Below are 20,546 nucleotides of genomic sequence, written 5' to 3' on the forward strand. Positions count from 1 at the left end.
AGGTGTGTAATGTAAAAACACGTTATTAAATTTCAGTCATATTTGACACAGCTGATTTTACCCATAGTTTTTTATGTAATAGATTGAGACCGACTTTCAGGGTCAATGTATTTATGTAAGCATTGAAATGGAGAAGCTGTTACATTTCAGTCAAGAAGGCAAATGTAAAGTGACATGCATCATTGTCTAGTGACTGCTTATCAGAGATCTCATTCATCTGAACATGTTCTACTGTATGGCAGATATCCTTGATTTAACAGTGATATATAACTAATGCAGTTCTAGCTGATAAGAAATGTCTGTACAAATTGATTTTGGAATATTACATACATTATTGGAAGTATATTCAGCAATTTTTACTTATTATTATGTTTGTTTTGTTTTCTTGCATAGTGGTGATGGGTTGAATATTATTGTCATCTGAGGTAGAGACTGACTTTTTGCAATATGTCTTTGAGGGTGGGTGCCACGAGATATATGAACTTTTGCATTGGCCAAAAGTGCAGTGCTGTTTAATAGAATGAACTGAAATGTTTCACTCTAATCCAGTGCCTCCCAGGAGGAATCTCTACCCTTCTCTTCATGCAATAACTCAACAGCACTGCGTGGGAGAGAAAATATGCTTGAAACGCATGAGCAGATGATTTCAGGTTTGGCTGGGATAGAGGGTGCCAAACATATAATATCAAGAATAGAAAAGCAGACACAACACAGCACAGAGGAGATGCAACATTTACAATTAATTACAGGTTCCCAATCCAGATGTCCCTTGTGAATGTATTTAAGTTCGTGGCGACTTGTTTTCAAGCTCACATCTGTCACCCTCTGTAGGAAGACAGAGAGGGAGAGTTGCCTGGAAGATGTGTGATACATTTTGTTGATAGATGATCTTGGAACCTCTGAACAGATAAATGCTGTGTTTTATTTGCCTGTTCAGCAAATCCAAGATAGTAAAACAGCAGAACCGCAAAGTTAGATTACCAGTATCCATCTGTGTGTTTCCCACACGCCTCAATACAGCGTTGCATTGAAGAACACCACCATTCTTGATTTAAGCTGTCATTTAGGGTCCATGACGAAGGTCCATTCCAGCACATTCCATGTGTAGTGTCCGTCCCAACACTTGTCCAAGGATCACTAATGGTGAGCTGGGGACAAATTAAGCATACTTCTGAGTGATTATTGAAATCTGTGTTTAACTGTGTTTTTTTTTTCCTCCCATTCATCAAAATTGTGTAAAAGTGACAGTCTTCATTCCAGCGTCTATTGTATGTGATATTTCACTACCTGGCTGCAGACTCGACAATGTTGAAAGGGGAACGGTTTGTCAGTTTGCTGTCAGCAGCTCGGCCTACTAGCTTTCGTGCTTCTTGGGACATCTTCTTCAAAGTAAACATCCCCACCTCGACATTTAGAAAAAATAAAAACCACCTGCATGCTTTACAGTGGGTACATGCCATTGCTTCACAAGATGAATATTATTCTGCAATACCCCAAAGCTGATAATAACACATTCCAGAGTTTCATTAACATTTTCTATTGTCTAGAGTTGAGACCAATTGAACATTTGTGCATTTAGTGATGCTTGTGTAATAAGGCATTATATGGATATCATTGTTTTTTCCAGAAGAAGTCATGCAAGCAAATTCTGGCGACAAAAGACAAAGGAATGAAAATGACTCCAGCAAAAGATAACACTACTGTCTCCTCCTTAAAAAATGTACGTATGCTGTATTGCCATTTAATATTCCATATACATCCTACTTTTCACTGTAGATATTCATATATATATATATGAGAGAGAGAGAGAGAGAGAGAGAGATGGTGTGTATATATATATATATATATATATATATATATGTGTGTGTGTGTGTGTATGTATATTTATAAATACAAAATGTAAAAACATTTTTTTTAACATTTTAATTTGTTGTTATCTAATACAAAAATATTTCAATTTTTTTTAAATGACATGATGTAGTGCACTTGTAGGATGCATGTAAAAAATGATAATAGAACAAATGGATGAAACTATCATTTCTGTTTTTTTAGGCTTGGTTGGACTTTTATAAGGTATTTTTTCAACACATTAAACAATGTAACATTCACAGAAGTTGACAAAGTATTCATAGATACTTTGAGAATTTGTATTACAAGTGTTTTTATAAATGTTATTAATTTCCTCATTCGGGTCTTTTGTACGCTCGGCTCGTAAGGCCTCTTCATACTTACTAAATCACTGATGCATTGAAATCCAGCATGACGTCCCATCGCTGCACGAATCTCACGGCTGTGTTGCTCTCAGTGTGGCGAGGATGTTTTCGCATTGAGGAAACCTCCGAGATGGATCAAATACAGCAGCGAATTAACGCACTGTGATATCAAAGCAGAACTGTGGTTGTGCCCAGCATTCAAGTAATAAAGAGCGCCTTGCACTACCAGTTATTAGGCAAGGTTGTGGAAATAAATCATTCTTAAATGACACCACAGTGAATTGGAACATATTACCAGAAGAATTAAAGACCAGCAGGACTTTTAGACTTTTGAAGTCAGTCCTGAAATATGTAGAGTAACCATGTAGAGTATTTGTAATGTATTTCCTTAATGAAACTACTAATAATGGACTTGCATTTTGAAATAAACTAATATCCTGTTCCACCACCTGTACACAGTTAAATAAGAAGCCAATCACCTTTAATCTTTAACCAATCACTGCATACAATTTATTTTCACCTTATACAAAAGCTATGGGGTGGAGAAAATAATGTAGTTAAAGTGCTGGCCTTATATTTCATATACTTGAATGGTTTGAGTAAAAACACTGGATGGGTTATACTTTAGGTAGCAAGTTTATTTTCCCCTATCAAGTTTATTAAATGTTGCAGGGAACTGTTTTGAACTGTGGTACTGTGATGGGACCTATTGCAAGGTGTACTGCAGTGTAAATCCATGAAAGCTGAAGAGCAAGGTATTGATTGTGAATGTCCTCCACACACATACAAGAAAAATGGATCTCTGGAAGTAGCTATAAAATCTGTCAAAGCAAAGCAAGTTCCTGGCTTTGAAAATGGTTATGTAATTCAAAAAGGCCCAGCAATTAAAGCTTCTTAAGATGTTTGACTTTATACAAAACTTCAGAATAAGTAGCACTGTATTAAATGACGAGCTACTAAATATCAGGTTACTTTCTCTGCACCAGAACTACCTTAAGATGGGCTACAGGGGCGTCGCAAGGGGGTAGGCATCTTAGGCAATTGCCTGGGGGCCCCGGGCTGAGGGGGGGCCCCGGGCTGAGGGGGGGCCCCCAAATGGAAACCCCCCCCCACCCCTCACGGAAGAAAACTCCGCCGCACCCCAGCTTCACCATCAGGATTTATTTTGCCTGGGGCCCCCACATACCCTAGAATCGCCTCTGATGGGCTATTTACATATTTTTTTCTTTGTGTGTTTTCTTTTTAGTGCTTGGAAATTAGAATTCTCTTTAGAACACTTTTGTAACAGCTTTTTTCTTTCCTTTATTCCGGTATATTTTATGTGCTTCAGAGCATTTATCATTTCAGACTCCCAGTCATGATAAATCCAGCCACATATTCCAGCTGTACTTGGCACAGACCTTACTACTCGTGCTCTAATAAATGAGGTATCTTCAGCTTCTGTCAAACCATATGAAAACCTCTGAATTTTTTCCACCTTTTTTTCCAAAGATGCAGGGTGGTAATATTTTGCATGATACATATGTTTCCATTTCCTAGTTTAACTCATGGTACATTTACAAACAAATGAATTCCCAGCACTTTCTGGAGGAAACTGGGGAGGCATTTTTCATAGTATGGGTAATAATAATTTTTTTGTTCATGTTTAACTATATGAAATACCAGAATTCAATACATCTCATTTTCAGCTATATTTTATATGCAATATATATACTTTAATTCCATCTATCATTGTTTTGTATTGTTTTGAATTTGCTGTGAGAACTGGGTTCTGATTTTAAGATTGAGTTGGAATATGATTTACCTTTAATTTGCTATTAAAGCACTGGCTTCCTACTTTACTACTTTTACTACAGTATTATCAAGTATTTATACAAAATTTAAAAACATGTTTATATATGATTTTTAAAATGATTTAAGCCGTGAAACCTGCAAGACAAGATCATGCAAGTGTTTTAGAAAGTCATTCTTGCTTACATGTAAAATAATTGGTAAATGGTATATGTCTGCAAAACTGAAATCATAAATGATCAACAAACAGTACAACAATGTTTTAATTGCAAACACCTAAAATTATGTTAAATAAAATGTGTGTGTATATATATTTGTCAGTCAACTTTTTATCATGGAAGCTGAACCAGATATTATCAAAGTGGCTAACCACGGGTACATTTTTGTTGGGAAAGTCATCTTCTTATCACTTCATAAGATTGCTAGCCAGAAATTATGTTGACAGCAGTTGTAAAGCCCAATGCCACACAGTTTGTTCGGAAACTAAGGCATGTATGTGGCAGCCATAAGTACAGTCTATATTACAGCAAAGTTAAATAAAGTCAGATGGGTAATCATGCAGAACATTAATACTATAGTCAAATCCGTCTCAAATTAAAGGGATTCACCATGGTGCCAGGATACCACTGCCCAAAGCTTTGTCCACAACATCAGATAAAAGTTTATTAATACAAAATGCTGACAGAATGACAGAATTATCAATTTTCATTCAAACGCATGCAGTGTAGTGCTACAGGCTGCAGCTATTTGAAATGCATGAAACATGACAATTTGGAGCTGTTTACATACCCACTACTAATGCGATACAGAAACGGCAACTGTTATTCCAGTGTGTAAACAATCTTCTCACAAAAGGCTGTTTACAAAAAAAGACACAAGTTTAATTGTGTATGCAAACATAATTTTATGCTGTTTTAGTCATCTGTATGTAATAACTAGTGGGTTTGAAGCAGTTGAATTCAAAGTGGCCCTGTGGTTATTGTACTGATGGTTCCTATGTCTTTTTTAAATTTTTTTTAGAACAGAACTATTCCCAAAGTTTCCTTTAAAAATATCTTGGCATAAGGAAGCCGAAAAATGCAGCTAAATTTAATTTCAAAAAGTGATATGCCAAACACTGAGCCTCTATTATGTAAACAAGATTCAAAATAACTGGATGATAGGATGATGGACTTTCACAGGCAAATCAGGTGAGTACTGCCATTTTTCTTTGGTATGACAGATGTTGCATCTTCTCACCACAGCACTGTCAATGGATTGCAGGCAATAAAACAATTGTAGGGCTCGTCAACCGTGTGAGTCTAGGTCCCAGTATTGCAGGAGGAAGGACAAAATGTTCTTCTTGCCATTTATCAAAGGGAAAGCAACTGCCATGAAGAGCCAGAGTGGACAATTTACACCCTATTCAATAGTTTGGGAACTGAAGAATTGAGGTATTTGTCTGCTGTCCTAATACTTTTGGTAATATCATTTGTGTACCTAAATTATGAGTAACATTGCCTGACAAAATAAAAATTGCAAATAACAACATATAAAACAATGACTGTTTACTTGTTTAAAAAATAATCAATTTGATGGCAAGGCATCATTTTAAAGGACCCCAGCCAATATTTTGAAAAGGTCGACAATCTGTCCTGTCTTCAGCTCAAATGATACATGTTTTGAGATGACTAAAAATGATATGTGAGTGACTGGAAAAAAGAAAAACACGTTGAAGATGCGATGTTTTTGTTTTTTTAAGTATTGTTGTGCTTTCGAGAGTTAAATGAGCCTAATCGCTTAAACAAACATAAATGAAAAATAGGTGAGATGCTTTGCAATGAAAAAATGATTGACAAAAAGCTTCAAATTCCCGTGAAGTTTTGCTGTGTTTTAGGACAGGTCATGAAAGAGGATGTCACAATAAATTACGGGGTGATTCAAAATCTAAATACAGTGAGGGAAAAAAGTATTTGATCCCCTGCTGATTTTGTACGTTTGCCCACTGACAAAGAAATGATCAGTCTATAATTTTAATGGTAGGTGTATTTTAACAGTGAGAGACACAATAACAACAACATTGATTTGCATGTTAATGAGTGAAATAAGTATTTGACCCCTTCGACTTAGTACTTGGTGGCAAAACCCTTGTTGGCAATCACAGAGGTCAGACGTTTCTTGTAGTTGGCCACCAGGTTTGCACACATCTCAGGAGGGATTTTGTCCCACTCCTCTTTGCAGATCCTCTCCAAGTCATTAAGGTTTCGAGGCTGACGTTTGGCAACTCGAACCTTCAGCTCCCTCCACAGATTTTCTATGGGATTAAGGTCTGGAGACTGGCTAGGCCACTCCAGGACCTTAATGTGCTTCTTCTTGAGCCACTCCTTTGTTGCCTTGGCTGTGTGTATTGGGTCATTGTCAAGCTGGAATACCCATCCACGACCCATTTTCAATGCCCTGGCTGAGGGAAGGAGGTTCTCACCCAAGATTTGACGGTACATGGCCCCGTCCATCGTCCCTTTGATGCGGTGCAGTTGTCCTGTCCCCTTAGCAGAAAAACACCCCCAAAGCATAATGTTTCCACCTCCATGTTTGACGGTGGGGATGGTGTTCTTGGGGTCATTCCTCCTCCTCCAAACACGGCGAGTTGAGTTGATGCCAAAGAGCTCGATTTTGGTCTCATCTGACCACGACACTTTCACCCAGTTCTCCTCTGAATCATTCAGATGTTCATTGGCAAACTTCAGACGGGCCTGTACATGTGCTTTCTTGAGATGGGGGACCTTGCGGGCGCTGCAGGATTTCAGTCCTTCACGGCGTGTGTTACCAATTGTTTTCTTGGTGACTGTGGTCCCAGCTGCCTTGAGATCATTAACAAGATCCTCCCGTGTAGTTCTGGACTGATTCCTCACCGTTCTCATGATCATTGAAACTCCACGAGGTGAGATCTTGCATGGAGCCCCAGACCGAGGGAGACTGACAGTTATTTTGTGTTTCTTCCATTTGCGAATAATCGCACCAACTGTTGTCACCTTCTCACCAAGCTGCTTGGCGATGGTCTTGTAGCCCATTCCAGCCTTGTGTAGGTCTACAATCTTGTCCCTGACATCCTTGGACAGCTCTTTGGTCTTGGCCATGGTGGAGAGTTTGGAATCTGATTGATTGGTTGCTTCTGTGGACAGGTGTCTTTTATACAGGTAACGAGCCGAGATTAGGAGCTCTCCCTTTAAGAGAGTGCTCCTAATCTCAGCTCGTTACCTGTATAAAAGACACCTGGGAGCCAGAAATCTTGCTGATTGATAGGGGATCAAATACTTATTTCCCTCATTAACATGCAAATCAATGTATAACTTTTTTGAAATGCGTTTTTCTGGATCTTGTTGTTGTTATTGTGTCTCTCACTGTTAAAATACACCTACCATTAAAATTATAGACAGATAATTTCTTTGTCAGTGGGCAAACGTACAAAATCAGCAGGAGATCAAATACTTTTTTCCCTCACTGTACATACATATTGAGACGTATAGCCTTGTTTGTTTGTTTCACCTGCGGTTTGTGCAATGCGAAAGTTCCCAAAATAACGAAATGCATTATTTAACTTAATCTGACATTGCTTTGGTCTGCATAACCCAAGTGAGTTTCTCGTCCTCGACAGGTGAAGACGGGAGAAACTCACAGGAGGTAAGAAAACCGTAAACCAAAATACATCTGTTAAAATACACATGTATGTGCGCCCAAGTTGTTATTTTGTTTCGGTAACTGCTGTCAGTGTTTATATTTTGGGAATCAGGGCTACACGGTGTAATGCGCCCTTATAATTAATTTCGCTAATTATAAAATGTTATTTTTTTACGACTGAATAAAACTACAAAAATGTGTCCAGTACACCTGCAGTAAATTGTTACCCTCGTTTGCTGTAGTAATGTGGTAACAGGGATATAATGCTTTGTTTTATGATTACAGGTTCTGGATTTACCATCTTAAAAAATAAAATAAATGTCAACTTACAACAGCATAATTGTGGTACCAGTTCTTATTTTTCATGTTTGTAAATTGTATTCGTGTTTAAGTGATTACAGGTGTACTGAAAGGTGAATGTCACGTCCGTGTTGCGCAGATTTCTGCAGCTCTGCGCGGATCCACCAATGGAAGCGTGTGATTCTGCAGCTCTGCGCAGAACTGCGGGAATCTGCGCATTACGAACGAGACGAGTTGAGTGGGCGTATGCGCGGCAACATCACTTTATCGAAAGCTTGTGTGCTGAGAAAAGTGTTTTATGTAAGTACTGCTCTTCAACATGGAAAAGTAACTTCTTAATACACAAGATTTGAATCCTGGGCGATGTTTTTTAATTGGTAAGAATGCAGTCTGCCGCTTGTAATTCTTGTTTCCTCGATGTTTTTCTTCTCGTCGCATTTTCCAGGCCAGGGCCCGAGGTTGTGGCCCAGATCAGGCTACAGCGAGGCCTGTTGGAAACCATCCTCAGAGCCACTGGAGGAGGTTAAGACCAGTGATCATTAACTCTCCTACTCCCATCTTTCTTTAATTTTCTCTGCTTGTATATTTAGATCTGTTGAAAGACAAGATGTACAGTGCTGGCTACATTCAGACACATTACTAGCACACACCAATCACAACTTGTAATAGTTGACTCCTGAGTGTTATTTAGATTGGAGAGATACAGAGATTGGAGCTGAAGTCACTCTAAATTGTGTGATAAACTGGATCTGCTAAACTCATCACACATTTCACATGAGTCACATAATAATAATAATAACTACTAAAAACTCCTAATATGTCAAAGCTTGTGAGTTAAGATCTCCGCACCCTGTATTGTACTGAGATCATTTATTTAAAAAAATAAAAATAAACAAGAGACCGGAGTATCTGGAATTGAAGGTAAAGAGAGGATTTGAACATGCTGAGAGAAAAACCTTGAAAAGGTCTGAGTCAAAGCTTCTGAAACTGTATGTTGTGAGAAATTTGTGTGGCTTTGTTTGCCGTCTGTGAGATAAAATGTAAGCACTTGAGTCACTGGATTCTGTCATTAATAACTGTAATTCGTATTCACGATCATGTAAGGAAATTTGATTAATCAATGTTTTGCTTTTACATTTCTTTAAGAATTTAACTAATGAAGCTATTTTAATTTGCTGCACATTTCCCATTGTCAGATCACTTCGTCATCTGTCTTGCATAAACTGTAGCTGGATATGAAAAAAATAGCATATTATCGCAACGGTTGCTTGAAAATAATCTGAATGTGTCCAAGTTTATGCTGCATGTTTTTTATTATTATTTTCCTTTCATATCATCAAGTTTATCATTTAAAATGCAAGTACTACGTTTTTCTTAAGGTCTGCTAAGTGGACTTGCAGAATTAAATTAAAATACCTCTCTTAGGGATGTTATCTGTACAAGTCTGTACAGGCAGTCCCCCTCGAGCAAACGAGACTGAGGGGGTGATATGTAGTTGTTCAATAACACGCATACAAGTCCACTGCTGGTGCATTCCTCTTGTATGGAGGACAAAAAATACTATAGAGGGTGTATGTTAAATATGTATAACCTGTTAAACTGAAAGGACTCGCCAACCATCTGTAAATGTTCAACAACATGAGGGTTAGGGCCCAAACCTTTTACACTGACTGAATGTTAAGAATCCATTAAACTCTGTATTGATCTACCCAGTAATCTCTTAATTGGCTTTTCCTTTAGGACTATAGTCCATATGCTAGAAGCCCCACACCTTACCATACTGTGATTAGGGAGGTGCGTACTTCTGAGATGATAACCCAACGGAAAAGGTCCGCTCTTCTCTTGTGACAACATGATGTCTTTTTTGGCTCTTCTCAAATGTTACCCTTGAAATGACCCTGAAATCTCATTAGACATCCCTGTTGTATGTCCTGAAAGTGGTGTTACTCTCAAATGCTCCTGTTTCACCTTAGAATAAGTAGTAATGTACATGTTGCGTTTCCATGGAAGTTGAAAGAAAAAGGAATAGTTGACATTAAACTGCTTTTTAGCATTGAATATTTGCCAAGTTGCCACTCCGTCTTCTGAAAAGGCTTTTTAGGTATTATCTTTTGTCCTTACCAGAAGCTATCTGGCTTGCTTTCTGTTCACCCTAAAACAGCACTTTGTCAACTTCGAACTGAACAGAAGTGCTGAATTCCCAAACGGGCGAGCTTGCCTTACCTCGCAAGTGATAGCTGCCCTTGCAGAACAGTGTTGTGATAATGTACTAGTCCTAAATCATCTCTAGGGAAGTGTCAAGTTATAAACTATATTCTTGTCTGTACAAAGCAAAGTAGATCTCTCCTATACACACTACCGACAGTGATAAATTGTTTCAAATAAAAATAAATGTATACCTATTGTCTGTCCTAATTTTTTTCAAAGCATCTTCCTCTCTTCTGTTTGCTTTGGCATAGGAGCTTAATTTAATTCCCATTTATAGCCATTTAAGCATGTAGTTCCTCAGTGTCCTTGTTTCCCAGTTGGAGCTACTGAGAGTTCATATCAAATTGATTTCGAGCATGTGTTTCTTGTTCAGCTTATCAATAAGAATCATAATCGCTTGTTTCTGTTCAAGTCATCCTCCTGCAAAGAAAAGTTTGAATGACTAGGAAGTCGAAAAACATGCTGTTGTCTTAAAAGTAGAATTACATTTTGTGTTCTTAAAAGTTAAACATGAATTCAGTTCTTTATAATATTGTCAATAAAACCACAAATAGCATTACACTCGAGCAAGAATGTAGTCTTCATATGCTGTAGTGCTATCACAGAGGTTCTCTTATAGTTTAAATTTGATATGTTAAGAGTATCTGTTTCACATTGCAATGCATTAAATGATCATGGTACATACAGTAGAATGATTTAATCACATAACATTTAGCATTGACATGGTTGATGTATATCTTAAGGTACCATTATGTGTGTGAGATGGCCTTCTCATTTTGTGTGTGTGTGCACGCGTGTATGAACATAGATGTGTAAAATGATTCAATGAGAAACTATGTGCTAAGGGATCTTAAAGTACTGAATAGGTCTGAAGTCCAAGTGGGGAAAAAGTGAGTAACACAATCCCAGCCTGTAGTCATTCTTTAAGACTGTTGAGAGAGACCCTTCTTGTGGGGCAGAAGCATATTGTACTTCTGATTGATACGATCCTCACAGGAAGTAACCTAGCCACCATGAAGTAGTGTTGTTTTAGGCAGAAGTGGTATCCTGGAAAACAAGAGGGACTTTAATGAAGTAGCACATGTGTCCCAAAGCCACGATCTTGTTTTGATACATTGAGTCAATGAGGGTTCTTCATCAAATATAAAGAAATATAACAGAAGACTCTTTATAATGAATGTCATTCTCCCGGCCTCTGCAAAATACAGGTTTGGGTCTGTAGCCTTTATTGTGAACAGCACTCGGAACTGGGGTTGCAACTTTCTGTGCTGCAAACAAACTGCTGTGAGTGGCAAATGTGGAAATAATGATACAAGAACCAGGAATGTCAACACCTTTTAAACAAAAGCAACGGTGGCAAAGCATGACAAATATGATGACCTTTTTAAAGCTCTCAACCAGCCTGTGAGATGCAGGAAATAACGGACCCTCAGTGTGGTTTTCAAAAAGGGGCAAAAATTAAGCAGTTGGTTTGCAGTCTTTTCAATTTTCATTCAGGTCACTTAATAAACGTATTATTTTACTGTATTGTGTCTTGCTTTTCTGCACCATTACATATATACATGGAGTGATTGAATAACATTAATACAATTATACTAAATCACTTTGCGGCCAGCTTTCAGTTCATCTTGCAGAGGACACCTCTCCAGAGAGACTGTCTTAGCTGTTCCAGCGATAGCATTTTCTTTGCTGAGATTCGACATTCTTGCTTGTGACATTAGAGAATTAAAATGCACTCAAACGCGAATCACACCAGAGTCTGGAAACTCTCCTCAGTTGGCAGTGAGTGGGACAGCTGTTTGATGTTACTGTAATGACACAAATTCAGAGCGGCATTTAAAAAGAGAGGAGCGCTGTCCTTACTCCAAGAGAAAGATATCACTAATGCATAATGCTTATACTTGTGATAGTTATTTCCATTAAAAGTAAAACTTGACTTTTCCGAGTTAACAAGGGGGGCAGAGTAACTACAGTAAACTCTTAAATGCTCTTAAGCTCTGATTTTGACAAAAAACTAAAAAATACTAATATTTGATACATGTTTTCAGTTCAGTATACCAGTGTGGTGATATCTATAAATAACAGTTCAGCTATTTGGATTAGTTTACACATTGGGAAGAAGAGATTTGTGGCTTTAAACATAAATATTGTTGAAATAAATCTAATTTATTGCAGCATACATTTGCTGAAGTGCCTTATCATTAGGTGTGAAATGAGTTTGGAATTGAACACAGGTTCATTATATTTGTTGGATAATTCTGTATCTTTTGAGTAAAGATTCTGAAAGTGTTGTACAACTGTAGAGAATATTTGGATTCTGTTCCAAACAGCTTGAAATAATTGGGGAAAGAATCTAAAGATATGATCATGTGAGAGTTATCTAACCCAAATTTTAATACCATTTGAAATTGCTGCTTTAGTTAAAATTGAAGTTGAGCTTTCAACTTCAAAAAAATATTTTCGGATTTTATTTTCTAACTTGATTTGAGAGTGGGTGGAGATTATTTTTTTCATCTTGTGAAATCGGAGCAAGCATGGGAATGGAAAGCCATGAAACTCCACTTAAATTACCAAATACAATTATGGTGGGGGTGGGGGGTATAATGTGCACCCAGTATGCATTGCCTCCTTGATGTGTTTGTACATCTGAGCTGCTTTATAGTTTGGATAACCAGCGATTAAGTATCCTTTAGCTCTGACTCCACTGAATCGCCGCAAACCCCCCATGACTTCTTGCAAATTAATTCCTTCCTATAATAAAGGATACCCTGCACATTATAAATGTTTTCATTTTGTATGCCTGATTGGGAATTTCATCAGAAGTTAAGATTGCAGGTGCTGGGGATTAGTTAGGATGCCAGCTTTTCACCATAATGCGAATGACGTGGATGCCTATGTCTAACCCTGCTGTTTAATACCTACTTTAGGAGAAACATTAGTGATAGAAAGATGAAAACGAAGCTCTCCTGGCCTGTGTAGCTGTGAAGTTTCAAAGGTTGTTGAAAGATTAGTGTGTTTCCTTAAATCCTTGGATGTGATTGTGGAGCTGCCCAGTGTGGATCAAATCAACCAGAAAGCTATGCAACATTTCCATGCAATGTAGTAGCCTGACAGCAGATACATTTCAAGGTCTTTAATTGCACTGAACATAATGTCGCAGTTAAAACAATGCTTCTGTTTGGTTCAGCATTTGATATATGAGTTCATTGACTGATAGGTGGGCAGGTGCAGAATGAGACTATCTGTGGAATCCTCCTACAGAGAGAGAGCTGTTAGACATTCTGAACATTTTCATTGTTGACCAAATTGTACCTTTTTACAATAAGAAGACAGTATTTTGTATTACACATTAGACTGAATATGCCTCTTCTGTCATATCAAACATCTCCATGGATTTTATGATAGGATTTAAAAAAACATGTAAGTCGTCTTGGATGAAGGCTTTTCCTAAATGTTAAAGCATTTTATTTCATTTTATTATTTTTAAAATGTCTTCATTCATATCCAGTGTTACATCCATTTAGCCCTGATTGCTTGATCTGCTGAACCCACTTGTCCCTCTGTGCTGCCAGCTGAAGGCCGGTGATTGTTGCTTACTCGTGACTGACCTATTTGGGAGGGTCTCACCTTTCGCTGTGTCAATGGCTGCCTCTGGAATTCTCTACTACTGCTAGAAATCTTGATACTCTCTCCTTAGCAAACTATGAAAAGAACACCAATCTGTTCCCAGTGGGTTCCTTGGTCCTGTTACCTTTTCTATATCCATTAATAACATATACCAAATACACCCCCTGCCCCATCTAAACTCTGTGTCCCTGATGTACTTTCCTTTTTGTAAGATATCACATTTTAATTATATTCCTAAATCATAGGAACTTTGTAAGAGTAGTTGTAATTCTACATGCTGAGCTTGTGAGTCTCAGTGGAGATTTTACCATTTTGTAATTCATATTCAGACTTGGAAGGCAGTTGGACAATTGTTGTTGACACTTATTATGCCCCGTCTGCAGCTTGACTTGATTGTGCTTGCCATTAAAAAGGCCGATATGAAAATAAAAGGTGATGAATAGTTGACGGACAGATTTCTTCGGCTGTGTTTGATGCATGCAGTCGCCAGTACAAACTCGGCACTGACATTGTGGTCCCCATCATAACAGTGTGTGTGTGAGTCCCAGCAGGAGTCGGCTCAGTAAGCTCTTGGCCACTCCACCAAGAACCACTGATGACTTTTCTGTGTCAAGACGTTTAACCTCTTCACTGCTGCTTGAGTTTATTGGCAACCATACCTATGAGTTTGTGATTGCTGGCTCCACACTTTCAAAAGCTTTATTCTGTCTGTTATTTTGTGCTTGCAGGGGTTCATCATACTCCCAGTTCTTTTTGGAAACATCACAACCAGAGATCATACCAAGCTAGACTTCACAGTTGAGATGCTGTGTTTCAGCATTTTCATCTTAAGAAATCTCATGATGCCCCTCTTGCAGTATGGCCACTGCCAGCCAGTCTGAATTGAGCAGTAAATCTCTGGAGTTTACCCAGAGAGATAAATACATAACTGTAAACAAGCAGGCAACTGCCTCCTCCTGTATTTCTGTTTCTTCTGCATGACATTAAAACAAACCACTCTATATGACAACAGAAAATGGAGCAACTTACCCAAGTTATTGATCAGATATTCACACAAAATGTATTAAACTGGTAGTTGCTACATTTGCCTTTTCCTTATATCATTGTTTTATTCATTAAGCCATTCCACAACTCATTTTGGCTTCAATTTGATTTACCTTCGACTTGTTGGTGAAAGTCATCAGATGCTTTTTACCCCTAAGTTGTAAAACTATTTAATTCCTCCTGCTTATTTGAGGAACAAGTCAATTGAAGGTGCAAGATAGTTATCCAATCGATGGCAACCTCAAATCAAATGTCAGTCAAATCCCCAAGGCATTGATTTGTGCCACACCAAAAAGTTTGGATTCCTCCAATACCATATAGAGGCATCGTGGAGTATCTGTGTAAAGAGCCATCATGCGGGATTTGTATGCCGTTGTGCTCGTTGTAGCGAATTAAATTATGTATTATTCCTGTAGTGGGTGCAGGGTTAACGATTTAGATTGCATAGCGCAATTTAATATTATATAGATATTAGATTGAAAATCTATTAACATTCAACTACTTGATAATTAAACTTAAACGGAACGATAATGTACTATCTATCTATACCAAAAACTAGGAAAAAACAATGGCTCAGCCATATAAAGTGGAGATATCTATACATTTGCCCCAATTGTTTCTTGTATCTTGTCTTATGGGTTTGATGTCTCCACTTTAATTGGCAGAGTGATTTTGTAACTTGCGTGTTTATCATGCTGACAACGTTTTTGTTATAGATAGATATTACACTAACATTCTATTGAAATTTATTTAGCAATTCGTTGAATGTTAATAGATTATTAATCGAATATGTATTTAATATTAAATTGGGCCGCGAATCTGAAGCGTTACCGATGCGGGCGAAGTGGTTGTGTCTGCATAAAACTAATTCCAACTCATTACAAAAATAATAGTCATATTATTTAACCATGATTAACTTGGGTGGACTACTGACACGTTTTATTAATTTGATTCGTTGGTTGATTGAAAAAAATGAAATAACAAAAGAATATCGCGACACGTTTCACTGGTTCAAATAGGCAACAAGTGAAATCGTGCTAAGGCATTAGAAACAAGCGTTCAACTAAACACGCTGATTCAGGTATTACACAGTGTGAAAATAAACGATATTGTTATGTTGCTCGTAATATAATGAAATGTTAAGATACAGTGAGCAGCTTTTTATATAAAGCTTTCATTATTATTATTATTATTACTATTGTTGTTGGTAGTAGTATGTAAATATGTGAAATATTGTAGATCCCCGTTTGCCTAATGTAAAGTATGTTGTAGAAAGAACAGGCAGGTCACACCTGACAATTCAACCGTGATATGACCAGTAAAAGTCTCACTTTACAGTCCAACTAGACAGCTGTTAGCGTATTATATGTTGTCAGGCTCAGCATTTGCATTTAAAAACTGTTTTGAAAAACGTGTTAATTAGTAGTAGTAGCGGTGCGACCGTTTTGCATTCATTTAGATTTTACCCATGCTGAGTGGGTTACAGTTTTGATTTGGTCCAAGTGTATGTATTATATAATAAGGATAAGAATTGTCAGGTTTTAAAAAAGATGATTATGTTGTTGATGATGATTATGGTGTTTATTATTATTAAGAAAGGAAGAACAGGAAGACACTATTTAGTATTTTGTAATGATTTGTAGGCAGTGTAGGTTATTGATTACACCGCTACATACAGTGTGTTTCGAGTTAAATCAATTATATCCTACACACTTGAAGCAAATATGTTGTTTTCTACACAAACATATTCGGTGTGATAAAGGTCACGGTTTCATTGTATGCAACAGTTTGTATTGGAAGCAACACAGTTCACCCAATATTTCAACACTGTTCCTTTTACAATTAGCATATAAAATGTGTTGTCTTTCATCACAATCATTGATTTGTTAAAACAGCATATATGTTCCATCCCAGGAGAAATATTCAGACAGATTTCAACTTTTTTTTTTTTTACGATACTCTAAATTTCAAAGTCTATTAGTTAAAACCACATAATGATTGCATGTTGCGGGTGTTTAATTTTTGGGCGATGGATTCAACGTAAAACAGACTGTTGCAAGCAGTATAGTACGTAATACGTTTCTTAGAGCTTAGGTGAATGAGTAGAAATTTGGATTGAAACAATATTTGAATATTTGCCATACATATTACACTTTTAAAAACAAACTTACAATTCTGAACAAAATATGTTCATTAAAATCTCAACAAGCTGTACCTTATGTATAAATTGCATGTATGTACACAATGCATGTGTTAAAACGAACGCAACGTGTTGTCTTCAGTCAGTTTAACAGTGAGGTGTAAAAGAACAACACAAAACACGCACACACGCACACACACACAGTCATGACATTATGACATAAGATTTTTAACAATATATATTAAATCAGACATAAAATGTACCAAATAAATATTGAAAATGCATTTACGTTTAAACATAATAAAACGCTAATGCTAATTTGCGAATTCAACCTTTACAAATTGCATTAGACTACTCATGTTCACACACACGCAGATAGACTTGTAACGTATCACATTGATGTCTTATCTTTTTGTAAAACTTGACACTTGGCCTATTTATAAGGAATTGTTGTATGCGAAACTGACAGACCGGCCATTCAACGCCAAGCAGAACATTCATGCTGAAGTTATTAAATGCCCAATTGCTTTGTCCACTGGACTGTTTTAGTGCTCTAATGAATTGCCATGCAGCGTGAAAAACAGTATTCTGAGGTGAATTAAAATACGAATTATTTTTGTGTATTAAAAGTATTCATTGTTTAATATTCAATAGAAAATGATTACATTTGGGTTTAGAGTGACACTGCATGTCTCTTTGTATCTGCCTCTGCGCAAGAAAGTATTTACAAAATTTACATTATTAACTGCTGCATCAAGCGCATGTCACTTACGACACAAAAGATGCATGTTTTTTTAGTTGTTGTTTTTTTCATCTAAAGCCAAATATGTCTAATTCAGTATTTTCTAACTTGAACTGATTTACAAACCGAAAAAACCCAGTTGCAACTGAATTTATTATTTACGTCATAATCAAAAATCGAACATTTTGACATTTAATAAACAGGAACTATGCAAAATTGATGCATTTATTATTATGATTATTGTGATTATTATAGTTTTCTTTTTTGTTGTTCTTGCCGAATTGATTCATTTCGTTCCTTTTTGATTATTATTGCGAGGTTTGTATTGTATGCCATTGTTACTGAAATTCGAACCACACTATGATTATAAAATGTACAACCTTTCCCTACATGAACGTGGAAATGGATGCTACTGTGATCATGTTTAATGCGAAGGGAAGGAACCCTCTTCTGACCTATTTTACTGTTAATTGCGTGGATACGGGTGAATATTAACGGTTCTTATTTATTTATTTGACACACGCACACCACACGTTTAGTGAAAATGTGCATGTTGTATTTTGCTATAAATATATATGAAATATAGGCCTATATGATGTAATCTGATTTAAGGGAGAAGGGGGGTTAGAGTAAATGGATGAGGCCTAGATTTGTCTCACGTGTTAATTCTTGAGTCTCCAAACTTAATTCATCCGTACAACTCAATTAGACGTCTCACACGTCAAACATAATTATGACAAGTAGGCCCGCCAACACCGGCTGCCCGAAACAAAGCTTTGCTGTGGGTCCTAAGACAACAAAAACAATATGATCCTTCTGCTGAAATGCGTCACTAGACTCTGACTGGTATAGACTACAGTTTCATCTCATTCTTCAGCAAGACGTGTTTGTGTAATTTGTGTAGTCCTCACATAATGTATGTTATCTTTAGCGATTAAGAGAGAAAAAAAGAGAGAGGGGGGCCTGTGTATGGAAAAGACCTATAACTGTGAAAAACAGTTGGCTTGATAACTGGATGCTACCCTTTGCACCAACACACTAAGATCAGCATCCGATTGCTGGCCCACAATCTCCAGTACAGGGAGTCGTGGGAAGCTGTGCTCTTAGGCGTCTTGGCAGGTATCTGTCTTGGATAGCTCGGGCTTTCTTCGTTATACTATTTTACGGTAATTCGTCATGAGGGTACTGGTTTCTGTGGGTAGCCAGCAAAAGGCCCTCTGAAACCCGGAGTTGGTTGCTTTGCAGACTTCCAACACTGACCTTACAGGGGCTCATATCAACGCCACAGTTCTTGTTTCTGACTCTCGGACTGTCCTTATTAGGCATGACTGGATGTAGACTTGAACCACTCAGTCAGTGCTCTTGGTGCCACTTGAAGGACTTTGGCCTATTGGAATCCCCGTGATGTCTATTTACTTTTGTCAGTGATCTGTACAGTCTCCCCTTACATGCAGCCCCTCGTTATGCCCTCCTTATTCCCTTTCTGTTGCATTTGGATGCCAAGCTTAAGATAATCAGGCTGTTGTAGCTCCTGTCTACTGGTAGTAAAGCAGCCACTGTAGTTTGCTTTACAGTGTAAAGTTTGTAAGCCACTGCGCAACGTAAGATTTATGCCAAAGCAGGTGTTTGGTTACGAATGACACACTAATTCCACATCCATATTATAAAAGGTAATACGACGATCACACATACCCCATTGCTGTCACGGGATATAGGTGTTGTTTCCTTTGCTACATATTTTAGACGACCGTGTACTTTTAGATTTTATCGTGAATTTATAGGAGTTTTATAGTTCCTATGTTAACTGCCCACAGAGCTGTGTAGCAGAATTACTGAATTAGAACAGTTTTGAACTCGAGAGACAACTTCTCTCTTTCTAGTAACACCTTCTGGAAGTAATTACATTTTATTTATGGATATGTATAAAATGATTGGTGCTTTGACGCCTTTTCACAAAATGTTGCAAAATGTTTTGTGTTTGCACGCGAATAAAGAAGTCAACATTCAAAGCCAACGTTACCCGCCTTGTCCCACATCTTTTAGCCGGCTTAGTTAACCATCTCGCCAGTATTTGTTTAAGAAATCGACCCGTTCTTAAGTGTTTAGCAGTAACACAGCAGATAACCCGCAAAAAGGCAAATCCTGTTCTCATGCTACATCTTGTTTATTTAAGAGATTTGCAAAAATAGTATTTCCTGATTGCTTTGCTAACATTGAAGACTTCAGAGGCTAAGGTGTACCAAAGCGAACACCCCTCCATTTTAATGGGAAATCACTTTGAATTGCGTAGTCCTAAGGTATGTAATATATACATGCAATAATCCATCTTGTGTGTGTGTGTGTATATGTATGTATATATATATATATATATATATATATATATATATATATATATGTTTATCAGTCATATGTGAAACCTACAAATCCGATAGCAAATTACAATTTAATTTATAGTTTAATTTAAACCAAATAGCCTAATTAGAACAGTCTCTAATTATTATTATTATTATTAGTAGTAGTAGTAGTAGTAGTAGTAGTAGTAGTAGTAGTAGTAGTAGTAGTAGAAGTGTTTGTATCCTATATAAAAAGAATAAATCAATGCATATGGATCAAAGATAAAATACTAAAGTAATAAAGTATTACAATTTAGAAATTAACCAACTAATATATATATATATATATATATATATATATATATATATATATATATATGCAATTACTGTTTTAATGTCTAAAGTAACTTTCCGTATATTCCCCGTCTTCCTTTTCCTTTTTAGAGGTGACATAAATGATGCTAACGGCCAAACCCGCTTGCTTTGTTGAC

At 37.1% G+C, this 20,546-nt stretch overlaps 1 protein-coding gene across 1 annotated transcript in view; it reads right to left on the minus strand.

Annotated features, from left to right (window-relative positions):
* LOC136767666 (protein CEBPZOS) overlaps nt 1-20,546 on the minus strand; it is a 398,863-nt gene that overhangs the window by 206,133 nt on the left and 172,184 nt on the right. The window lies entirely within an intron of this gene.

This window comes from Amia ocellicauda, chromosome 1 (assembly GCF_036373705.1).
Source record: "Amia ocellicauda isolate fAmiCal2 chromosome 1, fAmiCal2.hap1, whole genome shotgun sequence".
NCBI classification, from domain to species: Eukaryota; Metazoa; Chordata; class Actinopteri; order Amiiformes; family Amiidae; genus Amia; species Amia ocellicauda.